Below are 16,676 nucleotides of genomic sequence, written 5' to 3'. Positions count from 1 at the left end.
TGTCTAGTGTTTTGGCTACATTTAGGGCAAGGGCTAGAGTTTGGACTAGGATGGAAGTTGGGAGAATAGTCAAAAAATAAAGTAGCAACCTCCCTAAATGTATCTGTTTCCATTTTCACCTGATCTGTCCTAGGTCCTTGGATATTAATAGTATGAACAAAATTAGCAGATAGAGACAAAATGACAAGTTTTAGGAGGAAGAATATATAGCTTGATTATTCTGCAATCTCATGGTACTAAAGCCAGTGTGTATCTGTTATCAATTACTGTGTAACAAACTACCCCCAACATCCTTAAAATGCAACCATTTTATTGCATAAATGTCTTGAAGGTTAGGAATTTGGGCAACGCTTAACAGGAAGGTTCATCTGTGCTGCACATGGTGTTGGCCAAGGCAGCTCAGCTGGGGCTGGAGTATCTAAGGAGGTCTCACTGGCATGCCTGGGCCTTGCTGCTGGCTGTCAGCTGGAGTGTCTCTCTCTCCACATGACCTCCCTCTCCAGTAGGATTGCCTGGACTTCTGTACATGATGGTTGGGATCCAAGAGGGAAAGTGGAGGATGCAAGCCCTCTAAGGTCTGGACACAGAAGCCCCAGAATCTCACTTCTATCACATTCTATTGGACACAGCAAGTCCCAAGGCCAGCTGGAATCAATGAGTGGTGAGAGAGGCTCTACCACTTAACAGGAGAGCAGCAAAGTTATGTGGCAGGGGTTATGGACACAGGAAGGCAGGGCTTTGGAGCGGACCCATTTTTATCATTGTCTTCATAATGCTTGTCACAGGGAAGGACAGTCTCATAGAGAGAGAAAAGGGACTCAGTGCAGGTGATGACATCGGAGTCTCCTCTCTGCCCTTTGTTATCAGTGTGACCTCAGTTAAGTCACCTCCTGAGCTCCCTATAATATAGCAACTTTCTTCTCCTATAATACAGGGATATAAAGGCTTAGCTGGAAAGAATAAGATACATGAAATAAAATCACATTGAAAATTGTGGGCTCTAGTGCAATTCTAAAAATATACATATCTATATATTATATAGATATAACATTTTCTTATATATTAATATAAATATGTAAGATTATTATAAATACATATATATTATAGATACATAGAGATATGTATCTATATATTAACACTGTATTACCTTATTTCTACCTTTCCTAACAAGCATTTAAGGCAAATGATGGGTGGCTGGCTGGCAGAGGGGTATTTACAGTCCTGAAAAGAGCTTTCCTGTCCCCCGAGCTCAGGATGCAAACCTAGTTTCACACTTTCTAACACGAGGAATCCCTCACCTTCCCTGACTTTCAGTGTCTTCATCAGTAAGATTACAATTTTTATGAAAATTAGGGTTTTTGTAACTTGGATTTTTATAAAGACTGCCCCAAAATTCCCCGCACAATAATTACTAGTATTTTAATCACATTATTCAAACATTTAGATTGTGACCAAAGGAAATCTGAAACTCACAACTTGAACAGTCAAAATTCCAAGAAAAGTATGCTTTATCTCTGCCAGAGTAGCTTTTTAGACATAGATTTTATAACTGAAACAAAACCAAAACAGAACCTTTTCAAGTTAGGAGCCTCCCTTCTTAAAAAAAAAAAAAAAAAAAAAAAAAAGCAAAAGCCCTATTACTGAAGTTGGGTTTTGTGACTGGGAGCGTGAGAAGTTCCATTTCAAGCCATAGAGTAGACATCTACATTTGGCCTCAGGCTGCAGGGCCACCACTGTGGCCAGGGAGTGTCTTCTTTGGGCCCACAGGTTGGGCAGGGACACAGACACCATGCTTTATCTAACTTATCCCACCCCAAGAGCTGGTCTTCCTGCCAATGCCCAACCCCACTCACAGGGACTCATGTCTAGGTAATTAAGGCCAAGTCTGGCGTTCAGGAAAGACAAAATGGAGAGTTCTGCTCCCATCACACTGCAAATGCTTGACCTGGGTGTAGCTATTCTGCTATGCTTTAGTGCAGTTTGCTGGTATTCAGAGAGGCTGAAGCATCTTCCCAGTTCACACTGTGCTCAAATTCCACCCCTCCTCCAAGCCCTGTTCTCTCTTGCCACTACTTGGACCTGGCCTCAGGGCTCATGACCAGCACTGAAGGCGGCTGGACTTGGCTGCTCATACAAATTGGTGTGGACGGCCCTGAGGACTGGGGTCCTGGGAAAGGGAAAGAGGGCAAGGAGATGACTAATGAAAAAGAAGGGCTCCTGACACGCTTGGCTTCCTGCAACCAAGCAGAGCCTAATCCTGAACGGAACTGAGGGGTGGGCTCTTGAGACAAAGCAGGCCCCAGATGAAGGCGGTTTTCCTAATCTATACTTGAGGATTCTTTAAAAAACTCAGTTTGAACTTGAGCAGTGGAAAGCCAGAAACCGTCACAAGTTCTGAAAAGAGCAAAAGGAGTAACTGATACTTTCATTTAAGCTATGATGACGGGTTAATTTTATCCACCTTGGCTGTAAAATCACCTGGGGAGTTTTAATTTCATGCCCAATCAGTTTCATTGGTCTGGAGTGTTAAGTACTGCAGGTGATTCTAATAGACATCAGGATTTCATGCTCTGAGTTACAGGGAGAGAGCCTAGAGCCATGATTCTTAATTCTCAGCACGCCTTAGAGTCACGTGCAGGTGCTGGTTGAAGCACAGATCACTGGGCCCTACCCTCCAAATTTCTGATTCAGTAGATCTATGGTAGGGTCGAGAATCTGCATTCCTGACAGGTTCCAGGTGATGCTGATTGCTGCTGATCACAAACCACACCAGAGCCAGAAAGCATCCTGATGCTGCCAGGTGGAGGCTTTGAGTTCTGGCCGGGGGTTATAACAGTGCTAATGGGGGCAGCAAGAAACATCTGAGGCATTTTAGAGGCAGGACACATGGCTCTCCAGATATTGGTTTGTAGGGTTAGTCAGCAGTGGCAGGTAGTGTGAGAATAGGCTTGATGATGTGGCTTTGCACATCATCTGCACAGAGACAGAACACTTGGAAGATTGTGCATGTCTCTGTTTTGATTTTAAACAGCCAGAGGTCAGATTCCTCTGCCTTGCATTCCAAACTACTATTGAGTAGAATTCTTAATATAAATCAGTTCCACCCAAATGGTGAACTCGATTTACAATGCTTTAGGAACACTTGCCACCCTTTTCTAAAAACACATTCTGAGTTTTTCCAGATCTGGAAGAAACTTTCCTCTCACAAACTTTCATCCTATGTTGTTCAGCCAGCTTAAGTGTCTCTTGCTAGCATCCAAATTCAAAAAAAGGAGACTGTAGGGTATCATCACTGAAAGAAACATAAGGTCAGCATCAAGTTAGTGCAGAAATTGTGGAGAATTCCAGTGAAATCATAGTAGGAGAATCTGGCTCACTTCGTCACAAGTATATGGTTCTTGCTGAGATAAGCTGTGACCGTAGAATTCCTATTTGGGAAAAAGAATATTCCTTTGAGGCAATTTAGCTATTCCTTCCTCAAAGAAAGTCTAAACTAAATAACCACTCTCAAGAAGGTAACATAAATAAGATAGTAACCACATTAGCTTCATCCAGTACAGGGCCCTTTCAAGTCCAATCTAGTTAACACATGTTTAAGGCAAGAAACATTTTTCAAGAAAAAAAAAAATGAGTCATGATGATTTACCAAGATAGAGTGTTATTCAGCCTGCCATTTGGGCCATGCAGTGACACCAGACAGGTGACAGAGGGGTGGGGAAAGACAGCCCTGGAGCCTACCTCGCAAAAAATCCACACGGGTAAGAAGCTGTATCAGTCCGTCCTCACACTGCTATAAAGAACTGCCCGAGACTGGGTAATTTATAAGGGAAAGAGGTTTAACTGACTCACAGTTCCACGTGGCTGGGGAGTCCTCGCGATACTTACAATCATGGCGAAGGAGAAGCAAAACACCTTCTTCCTTAGGCAGCAGGAGTGAGTAAAGGAAGCCCGGGAAATGCCAGACACTTACAAAACCTTGAGATCCCGCAAGAACTCCCTCATTATCACGAGAACAGCACGGGGGAAACTGCCCCTGTGATACAATCACTTCCCTCCCTCAACAGGTGGAGATTATAACTGGAGATGAGGTTTGAGTGGGAACACAGAGCCAAGCCTTTTCAGAGGGAAATGGGGCACATTCTCCAGGCTGGCCTACTCGGCTTCTTTCAAACATACTGGCAACAAGCTGAGAAAGCTCTGAGCCTAGAGGGTTACGGATTTTCTCTCATCGTCAACATCCTTGGTTTGCGGAGGAATCCAACTGGCAAGCAAGCGTGGCTCCCCAAAAGAGCCAGGTTTGAGACGCTCTGTGTGCCCATTAATTCATTCATTCATTAGTTCATTCTACAGATATCTCTTGACTGCCCACTACATGCCAGGCCCTGTGTAAGCAGGGGTGTGACAGAGACAAGTTACATGTCAGTGGTTCTTGTCCTCAGGGAAGTCAGAGTCCAGAGGCCAGAAGAGAGGACTGATTATTTGGCGGGCCTGCAATAAAAGCAGATCATCTGCATTAACAGCTGAAAAACAGCCACTAGGTTTGTCAAAATGGAAGTTTAAAAATAAATACATAAAAAGTTGTCCCCTCAGTCTGGCCGGCAGTCATCAACCTATTGTCAGCAGGCAAGAATGAAGAAAAATAAGCTAATTTTGCTTTTTTATTGCCAAAATTAAATATAAGTGGGAAAGAAAATTGCCACAAAGCATTCTAAAAATCTTGCATTCAAAAAAGTAGTCTGTAATTAATTAGGCCACAGTCCCCCTAGAAGTTGATTGTACTAAATAACAAAACATGTCTCTCATGCTCTCAACTCAGAAAAGTAGGCCTCGTGCAGTAGAAGACTCTGAGCTCAGGGAAGTGGGCAGAGAACTTCAAGCAATTAATAATTGCTAATATTTCCTGGGGGTTTACTATTTGCCTAGTACTACTCTAAGCAGTATTCTACATATTAGTTCATTAATCTTCACAACTGCTATATAAAATGGTACTGCTACCAGCCTCGTTTTACAGATGAAGGAGCAGGCTCAAATAGGCTAGGTAACATGCTGATGGTCACACAGCCAGTTCATGGCAGAGCTATGGATTGAGCTGAGTCTGTGCAAAGGGCCCAGCTTTCCCTGTAGCTCCCAAGGGGGACGTCTGTGCTTTTCGGCAGCATAAAAAAAGAGTGATGTAGCAGGAATTTTAGACTGGAAAACCTGAGCTTGGATCCTGATTCTGCTACTCAGTGGCATGTGATTTTTGGTAAGTTATTTAACTTCTCAAGTCACAGTGTCATTTGTCAAAAAGTCACTTTTAAGATTGTTGTGAGGATTACATGGGATGGAAATGAAATCCACATAGAATTCCTTGCCTAGAAAAAAGCAGTTTTGCCTATAATGTTCATTCCATACCTGTGAGTTTCAATTATAGTTCATCCAGTAAGTCACATGTTATCCAGAGATGCTTCGAAGCTGTGACAATTCACATGTGAGAAGGTCTGATTCATCTGTATCCCATGGCAAAAGCCAGTTTCCTAATTTTCTACACCTTCTGACCAACTCAGAACGATTTGCTTTAAAATACCAGAAAGTACAGTCATTAATTTAACCAACAAGATCAGCAGCTTATATCACTACCATTGTGGAGAAATTTCAGGAGCTCTGGATTGTATAAGATGACTGAACCCTCTTATTAGCAACAGAAGTCTCATCCTAGTCCAGACAATGACCAAATACCATGAAGGTGAAAAGGTGTTCACAATGAAGTGATATTGTATGCATATGTATATTTGCAGTAGAAAAGCAGATTCGCATTTTTCTTGAACTCCCAGCCTCAGGTGATCCACCCGCCTTGGCCTCCAAAGTGCTTGGATTGGATTCCCATTTTCACAGAACTTTAGGACTGGGAACAACTACATAGAAGTCCTAAAGATCACCTAATGCAAATACCCTCCTCATGCTTGCAATGGTTAGATGAAACGTGGGTTGAGGATCCTCCACTTTAATATTCTATGATTCTTTAATAAAACATATTGATTTCTTGTAAACATTTTCAGTGCTCATTTCTATACCCTGCTCTATGCTTGGTGCTCAGTCAATATCAAACTGATGAATTCTGAGGCTTTCCAAACAGACTATAGGTAATTAACTTGGGTTCTACACAGTTCAAAGTATTAAGACTCCAAAATAATACTCTCAATTAATGCCTACCTTTTACTGGAAAGAAGGTATACAATTTTCATGACTTCCCCATGGGGTCTGCAAACAGAGCCAAAAAATATGTATATTAAAAACCAGGTTCCTGTAGACTGACCAAACCGTGCCAGTGTGAGCCCCCTTTTTTAGAACCAGCATATGATGTGTATGTGGAAAATAAAATAAGCTTTGATATATTTGCAAATAAGAAACTTCACCTGCCTAGTGCAGAAAAATTTGCAGCTTGCTACTTATTGGGAACACAAATGAGCAATAATATGAAATACATACCAATATGAAATACAGGGTTCTGCTACATATCTCTTGGCTTTTGCACATCTAACATGAATATTAATAGCTCATTCTTTATGATTGCTCTTCCATTTATTCAGAGCACACTATTTTATGTCTAATTATAGGGATACTAAATATCAGAAAAACAGTATAATAAAGAGACAACAGATTTTGTGTCAAACACATCTGGGATCAAATTTGAATTTACAACTTATTACCTAGATGCCTTGGACAAGTCATTTAGCATTTCTGAGCTTCGGCATCCTCACCTTTAAAGTACAGGTATTAATGCCACCACAGAGGGTTTCTCTGAGGACAAATGGAATAATGTACAGAACATACCTAAAACATTGCAAGGATATAGTAGACACTCCATAAATACTTGTTGAAGTGAAGCTAGGAAAGAATGTTCTTATCTTATTGAAAACCACTAAAAGCAGATTAAGAACTACAAAGATGATTCAGCAACAGCTACAAAGATATTTTTGTCTTGAAGTCTGAGGGGAAGGATTTTTGACAGATACCACAGTCTAGTGGGTGATACAGACATCTATTCATTCATTCAAAAGTATTCACTGAGTGTCACTATATGTCAGGGATATGATAAAGAATAGGTAAACATTAATGACTATATAGATAAATGTAAGAATGAAACTGACAAGTGCTCAAACAAAAGATTCCTGACACAAGAGTAAGTCATACGAAGGAGTCACAGGAACATGGAGATAGGGACACTTGCCCTGAGATCTGAATGATGAGTGAGTGGATTCCAGTTACAAAAGTGGGGAGGAAGAGAATTCCAGGCTGGTGATTTCAGTCATGACAGAGAGGAGAGAGACAGGACAATGGCTAGAGATGAGCAGTCAAGTTACAGTGTTATCATTATTGTTATTGGAAGTTTTGAATGAAATACCAAAGCAACAGATAGAACATTCCAAACAGAAGGCAAATGATCAAAGGAGGTGTTCTTAAACCAGTTGCATAACCTTTTTATAATACTTCACCATCATGAGACTATAAGCAGGTCAGGGGTTATTGGAGATGAGGTGTTTTGGAGAGAGCTGTTGGTATGCTGTGCAGCCTACCCCACTCCATGGAAGATTTCCTTTCTGTAAGTTTGTTCATCACCTCTAACCTAGAGAAAGGAGTTTCCCAAAGCAACTTGGAAAGCTTCATCTGAGTTCCCCCCGTGTTCAGGGAACAGTGAGGACTGGGGTCTGACCCAGCTAGGTGGTCGCCCAGAGGCTCAGATGGGACAGCAAATGTATGGCTGCTGCTGCAGTGAGGTCAGGCTTTTCTCAAGAGAAGATCCCCAGACAGAGTCCAGACCAGTATAAGGCTCCAATATTGAGCCACCTCCCTCAGAAGGAAGCTGAAGAAAGAGACTGAGCCCCCTCTGATTACAAAAACCTTACTAGTTACTGTAGCCTCAAGTGACCTTCCATTCTGCCCTTCCCACCAGAACCAGAAAAGAACAAAAAAAGATAGCATTTCATCAATACCGTCTAAAGCCACTTGGAACATTCGGGAGGTTCAAACTGCAGCACAACAGTTACCCGTGGGCAAAAAGACAGGACTATGACGGTATGGAGAGAGACGTTAGAGATATTTAAGGTCCTAGTGTTGGCCTTTTTTTTTTCTTTTTGGTAATATTGTGGTGGTTGTTTTTGTTTGTTTGTTGAACAGCTGCCAGGAAAAGGAGTTTTGTTTATTCGGTTTATTTGTACACAGGATAAAGTCAAAGGGAATTATAATGGCGGGAGACAGGAAATGCTACACAGCAGGGAAAACCCAAAAGTTACCCATGCTTTTGTGACTTGAACTTGCATACCACCTATGTCATTGGGAAATTATGTCTGCATCTCAAGAACAGCTCATGCGTGATCTCCTTAACATCATTCTGATGACGTAGCATTAATTTAGCATTTACCATGTGCCAATCATTGCATGAGGCCTTGGTATATGGTTTCTTAAAAATTGTTGTTAGGGAAAGAAGGACAACTCTTCTCTCTCCTGCCTTTCTTCTCAGCACCATTTTTGTTTGCTGCCACACTTGTGACATTTGGAACTCACAGAGGTCCTGCCTTCAAAGAAAAGCTCCCCTGCCTCCTCTGAAGAGGAGGCCATTCTCACGCAGGGCTCACCTGCGCAGCTGCGGGACCAAGAGCTCCCTGAGTCCACAAAGCAGACCTGCCTTTGCAGCCACTCCTGTTGGGGCTGTGGGTTAATTGCTGCACCGTGTTATGGTGCATATTTTAAGGCGTATTTTTATATATGCAGTGTCAGGTTTTATACACAGATTACCATAATTTGTATTACATCCCTGATTCAAGGAAGGTGTCTGTTAAACTTGTTAGTAAAAATAGAAAGAAGTGTTTTTTAAAAGTGTAGTGGTTGTTGTCATTGTGAAGTACCAGTATTCAAAGGCCAGATTTATGTGGTTTCATAGTTCATGCTCTGAAACACAAGACCATTCAGGTTCCAGAGCCATATTCCTGAACAGTTTACACACTGGGTTAAAATTTATGAGCAAGATTCCCCGCACTCAACTGCCCTTCATTCACACCCTCACACACACACACACACACACACACACACACACAACACAACACTCCACACCACTGACCCTGATCTTTCTCCCTGCCCAGAGAGACAATTCAATGCACTCATCACATTGCTCAGAGCCCAGCCTGGCTGTAACGGTGGGTGGCTTCCTTCTGCCCTCTGACATCTCCTGTCTCTTTCACAGACTCTCTCCCTTTGTCCAGTCCATGAGTGTGTTTGGTTCTTGGAATTCCATCTCTGGCCCAGTCTTCTTCCTACCCTACATGCTTTCCTCCCTATGAATAGCTTCCACCCACACACAACCCTTTGCTCACAGCACCCCCATCTGTGACTCCAGGCAAGATCTCTCTCCTGACCGCAGGTTCTGTATCTACAGCTGTTTTCTTTCCTGTGGCCACCTTGGCTTATCCACTGGCTTGTGAGGTCCTCAAAGGTGAGAACCACACCTCACTCACCTTCATGCACCCTTCATTTCATATATTTTTAAATATAATATATAAACATGTAAATGAATGAATATGTGTGTTCAATTACTGTCAGTTTCATGCATAACAAATTAAGGTAAAAAGAGAAAGAGAAGGAAAACTTTAAAAGGAGAAGCCATCTGTAGCTTTGTCTTCTTACCTAGGACAGAATGTGCTAGAGAATAGCCCAAGAAACAGTGGGTTCCACAAGCCAGAGCAGGTGTGCTAGACAGTGGCATGGGCAGGGACACTTGACAAATGCTAGATCTAAAAAAAAAAATAAGCAGGACAGTTTGATCCTCTAATATACATTACTACAGTTCAAATATTCAAAATATATATATAATCAGGCATCACTTAATGACAGGGATACCTTCTGAGAAATGTGTCATTAGGTGATTTTGTCCTGTGTGAACATCAGAGTGTACTTACACAAACCTAGATGATAGAGCCCGCTACACTCCTAGGCTAGACGGTGTAGCCTATAGCTCCTAGACTGCAAACCTCCACAGCATGTTACTATACTAAATACTGTAGGCAACTGTAGCACAATGGTAAGCATTTGTGTAACTAAGCATATCTAAATGTAGAGAAAGTACAGTAAAAATAAGATATCATAATCTTATGGGTCCACTGTTATACATACAGCCCATCATCGATGAAAATATAGTTATGGGCCAAGCGCGGTGGCTCAAGCCTGTAATCCCAGCACTCTGGGAGGCCAAGGCAGGTGGATCATGAGGTCAGGAGTTTGAGACCAGCCTGGCCAACATGGCAAAACCCCGTCTCTACTACAGATACAAAAAATTAGCCAGGCATGGTGGTGCCCACCAATAATCTCAGCTACTCGGGAGGCTAAGGCAGGAGAATTGCTTGAACCTGGGAAGCAGAGGTTTCAGTGAGCCGATATCACACCATTGCACTCCAGCCTAGATGACAGAGAGAGATTCCATCTCAAAAATAAAAAAGAAAAGAAAAGAAAACATAGTTATGAGACCTCTGACTATATTTTACATTTTTCAGCACTTGTTAAATGTATTTGCATACATTTCCATTTGGGTTTTGCTTAGTACACATTAATTATTCTGCAGACTGAGATTCTACAGTTAACTAATTGGGAGAAACAGGCCCTAGAATGTAGAATTCTTGATTAGTCACTACTCATCAGAAAATAATTTTTAAAACAACAACAGTACAAACCCTTCAAAATTGACACAATTGTATTTGGAGCTTTCAATCTTTTCTAAGAACAATTCAGTGGATCTGTGCAGACACCAAAGAGACTGGGGCTTGGCCTCCCAGGAGCCACACCCCAGAGGGCGAGGGATCTGGACCTGCCCACACTTCAGGTGGCTCAGGTTTCTAGCCATCAGGCTACCCCTGGCAACTCACTTGCTATGATGAATACCACTTTCTTCGTGCAGCCACAAGTCAATGACATTTTGGTCATGAAACCCACACGCACTGGCTCTTAACTCCAGCACCTCTCTGGGGTCTGGGGGTGGAGGGCAACTTCTCAGGCTACAGCAGCTGCAGGAAGCGCTGGGTGACATCACCTCCCCCTAAGCCAAGAAGGTCAGGCCCAGAGCAGCCATCTTTGGACAGAAAACACACAAATAATCCACCACTTTCCACCCCGGAGAATGAGCTCACAACTGCGGGGGTCCCAGCTCTATATGCATGCCAGGTGATGTCAGGGTGAGTGTCCTGGCACTCTGACACTCTGCAGGTGCTTCATTCATGGACACCCCACAGTTCACACCAGATGGCAGCGTGGGAGAGGGACATCAGCCCTAGACCTTCCCTCACTTCAAGTTATAAGGCCTTTGGGGGACTGACTCGCCCATTTTCTTGGACTGTGTTATATGAATGTTGGGCCAATCATAATGGGATAGATACTGGGATAGGGTGGGGATGGAGACGGGCTTCTCTAGAGGTTTCTCTACAAATAAAATTCCTGGCAATAAGCTCTCGCTTCTATCAACTGCTATTCTCTGGGTCATGGAAAATCCTGCATTGTTGGTCACACAGGGGGATGGAGTGGAAAAGTTGAAAGAGAACTGACTGGCTCTCGGCAAGGTGAACAGAGGTGTGATAGAACAGGAGAGACGCCCACACAGCAAGCTGGATAACCCGACACCTAACCTGGGCTTCCCTATTCCGGACTTTGCTTTGTCCAAAGCCAAGTGGCAAAGAGTTTAAAAGTACCCTGTATTGTGATTCCACGAAAAATGAGCGATTTTGTTGTTCAAGTGCTGATACACTTGGCCTGACTCTACCCTGCTTTCTCATCACAATAGAAATGGGCATGAAGATAAGTAGTGTGTTTCTTTGAACCCCTCAAAAGAAAAGGTTCTAGTTTGACAACCACATTTAAATTGCCTATAATTTCCTCATTGGAATCTTTTGAAGGCCAAGGCCTTTCTGTGTCAGGAGGTGCCTGACAGATGATGTGTCAGGGACACTCACTTTCTAGATTACCCTGGAAAAATGTACCCTTAAAAGGAAGAAGTCCCTCTAAGCATTGACTCCAGCATTTAATCTAATGCCAGAAGCTGACTGAGGTGGCTGTTTAAGGAAGGAAAGGAGATGAGGAAGACAGGGGGGAGGGAAAGCAGGAGAAATGGAAAGAGGAAATGGAGAAATGGTATGGGAAAGGGAAAATGAAAGGAAGGGAAGCAGAGAGGCAGGAAGTGATGGAAGGAAGAGGGAAATGGGGAAGAAAACTTGAGCTAGTGAGAAGCCCATTGATTCTATAAATAAACCACAGAAACAATGAAGCCTGGTTCTTCTGAAAAGGGTTCCCACTTTCCCCACTCCATCCTGGTCCAGCCGGCCTCAAGACAGGAGAACCAGGCAGCTGTCGGGGCTTCAGCCTGCAGTCCCAGCGGGCATGAGTCATAGGCTGTGCTACAAGCGGGCTCCTCTGAGGGAGCCCCGGAGGGCTGGCCGTGGGCGTTGGGACCATTCCTGCTGGCACTCAGGAATGTCCCTTCAGGAAGCTGGTTCACTCCAAGGTCATTCACTTTAGGATTTAATGAACAAGCCTCACAAAAATGAGTCCTGAAGCCCCAAACAATATGCCAGCCCACTTATTGTTCCTCTTGGGGCTTAGCACGTCCTTTAGGAAACTGCACAGAAGAGTGACCTTGTCGTGAAGGTTCCTGCCCATAAGAGATACAGTCCTTTCATGGCACAGATGCCTGTGGCAGGGCAGAGGAAAATGCTTGAACTTGAACAAAAGAGGCATCTCTTCCTGCTGTCAACAGCTGGCTCCTGGCAGAACTGGGAAGGTCCAGGGACATGAATCTGAATCCCTCATCCTCAGCCTACCGGGGCCAACAGCACCTTTGCCTGTCAGCACACATCAATCACAGCGCTCCAGCAGCTCATCCACAATGCAGTTGTCCCTAAGCATTTCAGTCCCATGGCCTTTTCTTGGGATGACTCCAGGCTTTCCCTACACTTCTGTCATTACCACGCTGAACAAAACGGCTCCACTCCTGAAATTCATCCAGCTGCCGACTTGCGAGGGTACATGAGCAGCTATTGTTACAGTGGAGAGAGGAGGGCATGGGCTTTAGAGTCAGACAGCCAGGGCTCAAATTCCAGTTCTTCAGTTACTTGCTGGTGACCTTGAGAAAGTAACTTCACCTCTCTGAGACTCAACGTTCCCATGCTAGAAGTCATGATAACAATAGTAGGGTCGTTATGAGAATTGCATGTGTCATCTCTCTGAAAGCGGAGAAACATTCTTATTTATTGGTGTTTAACCCACAGAAAGCACTGAGTAAATATTTATTGAATACATGCAAAACGCTTCACACAGTGTTCAGCACATAGACAGCTGCAGTGAGTGGATAGTGTTATCTTCCTCCTCTTTATTTTCTGCCTCTCTCAATGCTTCCCATGGAGGAGCTTATTTTGACCCTTGTGTCAGTCAGGGTCCCAGCAGGAAACAGATGGTGTGTTCCAAATGGGGAGATCTTCATGAAGGATCCATCTGCAGGGGTGACTGAGGGAACCAACAGGGAGGGTTAAGCATTCCAGAAGTAGCCACAGCAGAAAGGTGCCAACTCTTCTCTCCCTGGAGGGCCAAGCAGGGAGCTGCTACCAGAGTCCTGAGTGAGAGAGCCATAGCTGAGAGGCCAGCTGCAGAGGATCCAAACCTTCAGGGAACAGCAGAGCAGGGAGGGAGAAGGGGGAATTAATACCCAGCCCTCCTCTCCTCCCGCTGTATGATCTCTTGCTGGTGCCTCCCAAAGGCCAAACCCAGTATCCATTGATGAGACCCTTGTAAAGCAGCTTCTACAGAGCAGCATGGAGAACAGTAGGCCGGATCTAGCCGTGCAAATGGAGAAAACCTGGGACAGCCATTAAAGTCTCCAAGGATTTATGTGAATTGTCATCTTTCCCCATCTACAACGGGTTCTTCAGCAGATTTACACTACAAAAGATAGTATCTCCTCATAAAAGGTGAAATCAACAGGAGACTTTAGTTCAAAGATGATGTGAACCAGAATCACCTTTATTTCTTCCTCGTGGGGGAATCTAAACAACTAGAGCACAGCTGTTCCAGGGAGCTGGTTCCACAGCTATATCACACCTTTGCTGCCCTTTCTCATGCTACAAATTTCTACATGTAAAATCTAGAAGTGGATACATTTCTGGTGCCTTGAAAAAAATAAAAGGTGAATCCAGGCATGAATAACTTATAGGTAATTTTTTTATGTTTGCAGTATGTGGGTATTTTAAAATTCATAACAATTAAAATCTACCGACATTTTCCCATCATCTTTGTATTGCATATTGCGTTTGTAACAAGAAATTCTAGGCTTGAAGAGCTAAATAAGTTCACTGCTGAAGCCCTGGCATATCCGTGGCAGGGGATAAACTGGATAGCAATTGGAAGCCAGGTCTGCAGAGCCGCCCTGGTCTTTGAAGGGTGGCATTCACTTTCCGAACACTGCACAGGTTGGATGGACATCCTGCTACCTGGCATTCAGCTCTACTACCCAACAGCTGCCAAGATGCCCAAGGCCGTCACTGGATATGAAACTCAGTGCTGGTATCTGAACACTAGCCCTCTAGACGGTCAGCTTCATCTGTTAAGTATATGCAAAAATGCAAAAAGCAAGATGATAGCCATGTTAAAATGAAAGCATACTCACAGTGAGGCATGGTTAGTTCGTGGACTCTGCTTCAGTTGAGTTACGTGGCCCTAAGAAAATAGCAGTATTTAAAAATGGACGGAGGCAATGAAGGTGATTATAAGGCTAGTCAAGAATTTTGCAGCATTTCTTTTGTTCTAGATGCTACACTAACAGACTCACATAGGTTAACCCAACCCCGTACACCCCAACCCCACCTCACAAATAAGCATATGTTGTAGATTTTCCTTCAGAGATGGGGAACACAAAGCCAAGTGATATTGGGTTACTTGCCTAAGATAACATAGCTGATGAGTGGAAGAGCTGGGCTTGAAAATCAGCAATCTAATTCCAGATTGTACTTTTAACCACCAGACGATTCTGCCTCTGATTATGTTCCTTAAATATTCAGAGAAAGAGAAAAAAATGGGAAGAACATGTATTTTTCAACTTAAAAGCAGCTTGCTTCAGAGAGTAAGATAATAAATAAATGTTTTTCTCTACTTTCTACTTTTTTGCTCTTTTCCTTATTTGATTTAGGAGTCAATATATTAATTTCATAATAGAAATTATAATTTCATGTCAAAAACCTATTTGAGGAATCTGTATCTGTTATGAAAGTATGAGTCCCTGATAGCCTAGCTCTTTGCAGATAACAACTGCAAACCCTGTACAGAATAGAAGTCAAGACTAGGCCCACACATATGCAGTCAATTGATTGTCAATGAAGATGCCAAGGCAATTTGATGAAAAAAGAATAGCCTGTCCAACAATTGCTACCAAATCAACTACCTAGCCATAAAGGGAAAAAGGAATATTGATCCCTACCTCTCATCATATACAAAAAGTAATTTGAAATGGATCACAGACTTCCATGCAAAATATAAAATTATAAAACTTCTAAAAAAAAGATAAGGTAGAAAAGCTTTGTAAGCTTGGAGTAGAAAAGCTTTGTAATATTGGAGTAGGAAAACTTTTCTTAGGAAGAAAATAAAAATAATGGAGCATTTATTAGAAATGTTGTTTGCTCAATGCTGCTTCATCACAATTAAACACTTTTATTCTATGAAAACTACCATTAAGAAAACACACAGGCAAGCCACTGCCTAGGAGAAAATATCCAAAGGACTTGTAAGTAAAATGTGTACAGAACTCTTACAACTCAATAATTACTTACAATTATTAAATTAGATAACCTATTTTCTTTAATAGGCAATGAAAGTTGAATAGACACATCAAAAGAGTATCTAGAAAGTGCTAAAATCACATATAAAGATGTTTAACATCATTGGCCATCAGGGAAATGTAAGTGAAAACCACAGTAAAATGTCACTTCACATCCATCAGAAAGGTTTAAATTAAAAAGACTGATCATACTAAGTGTTGGCAATGATGCAGAGCAACTGAAACTCTCATATACTACTGGTGGAAATATCAAATGATGCAAATTTTTGGGAAAACAGCTTTGCAGATTGTAAAGCTAAACATAAACCTACCATGCAATGTTTGGAATGACTCAGCAATTGTACACCAAATACATGAAAACATATGTTTACATAAAAAATCATACATGAATGTTCATAGCCAGTTTACCTGTAACAGACAAAAACTGAAAACAACCTAAATATCCATCAACAGGTGATTAGATAAAGAAATTGTGACATATCTATACAATAGTACTCAGAAACAAAATGGAGCAAACTGTTGATACAACAATATGGATGAATCTCAAAATCATTATTCTGTGTAAAAGAAGACAAAACTCCCTCAAAATAGAATACATAATTTATTATTCCATTTATATATTTATATAACATCCAAAAAATTGCAAACTAGTATATAGTAGCAAAGAGTAGATCATTTGTTGCCTGGAAATGAAGGTGGAAGGAAAGATGGAGTAGGAAGAGGCACGAGGAATCTTTTCAGAAAAATGGAAATGTTAGTTAAATTGGTTATGGTGATGGTTTCATGAGCATATACATTTACCATAGCTCATCAAATTGAATGCTTTAAATATATGCAGTTT

General features: G+C 42.3%; 1 long non-coding RNA gene across 1 annotated transcript; it reads right to left on the bottom strand.

The window, feature by feature from the left end:
* Positions 1–1,142: 1,142 nt before the first annotated feature.
* On the bottom strand, positions 1,143–15,908 carry LOC118144861 (uncharacterized). The gene is made up of 5 exons (XR_004729721.3): positions 14,945–15,908; positions 14,672–14,721; positions 9,661–9,767; positions 6,193–6,240; positions 1,143–5,555 (listed from the first exon to the last, which is right to left on the bottom strand). It is a non-coding gene; the product is annotated as an uncharacterized LOC118144861 (long non-coding RNA).
* Between the last annotated feature and the right edge of the window lie 768 nt (positions 15,909–16,676).

The sequence above is a fragment of the Callithrix jacchus genome, chromosome 8, assembly GCF_049354715.1.
Source record: "Callithrix jacchus isolate 240 chromosome 8, calJac240_pri, whole genome shotgun sequence".
In the NCBI taxonomy this organism is placed as follows: Eukaryota; Metazoa; Chordata; class Mammalia; order Primates; family Cebidae; genus Callithrix; species Callithrix jacchus.
The sequence above is the reverse complement of the archived record's forward strand: the minus strand, read 5'-3'. Positions and strand labels throughout refer to the sequence as shown.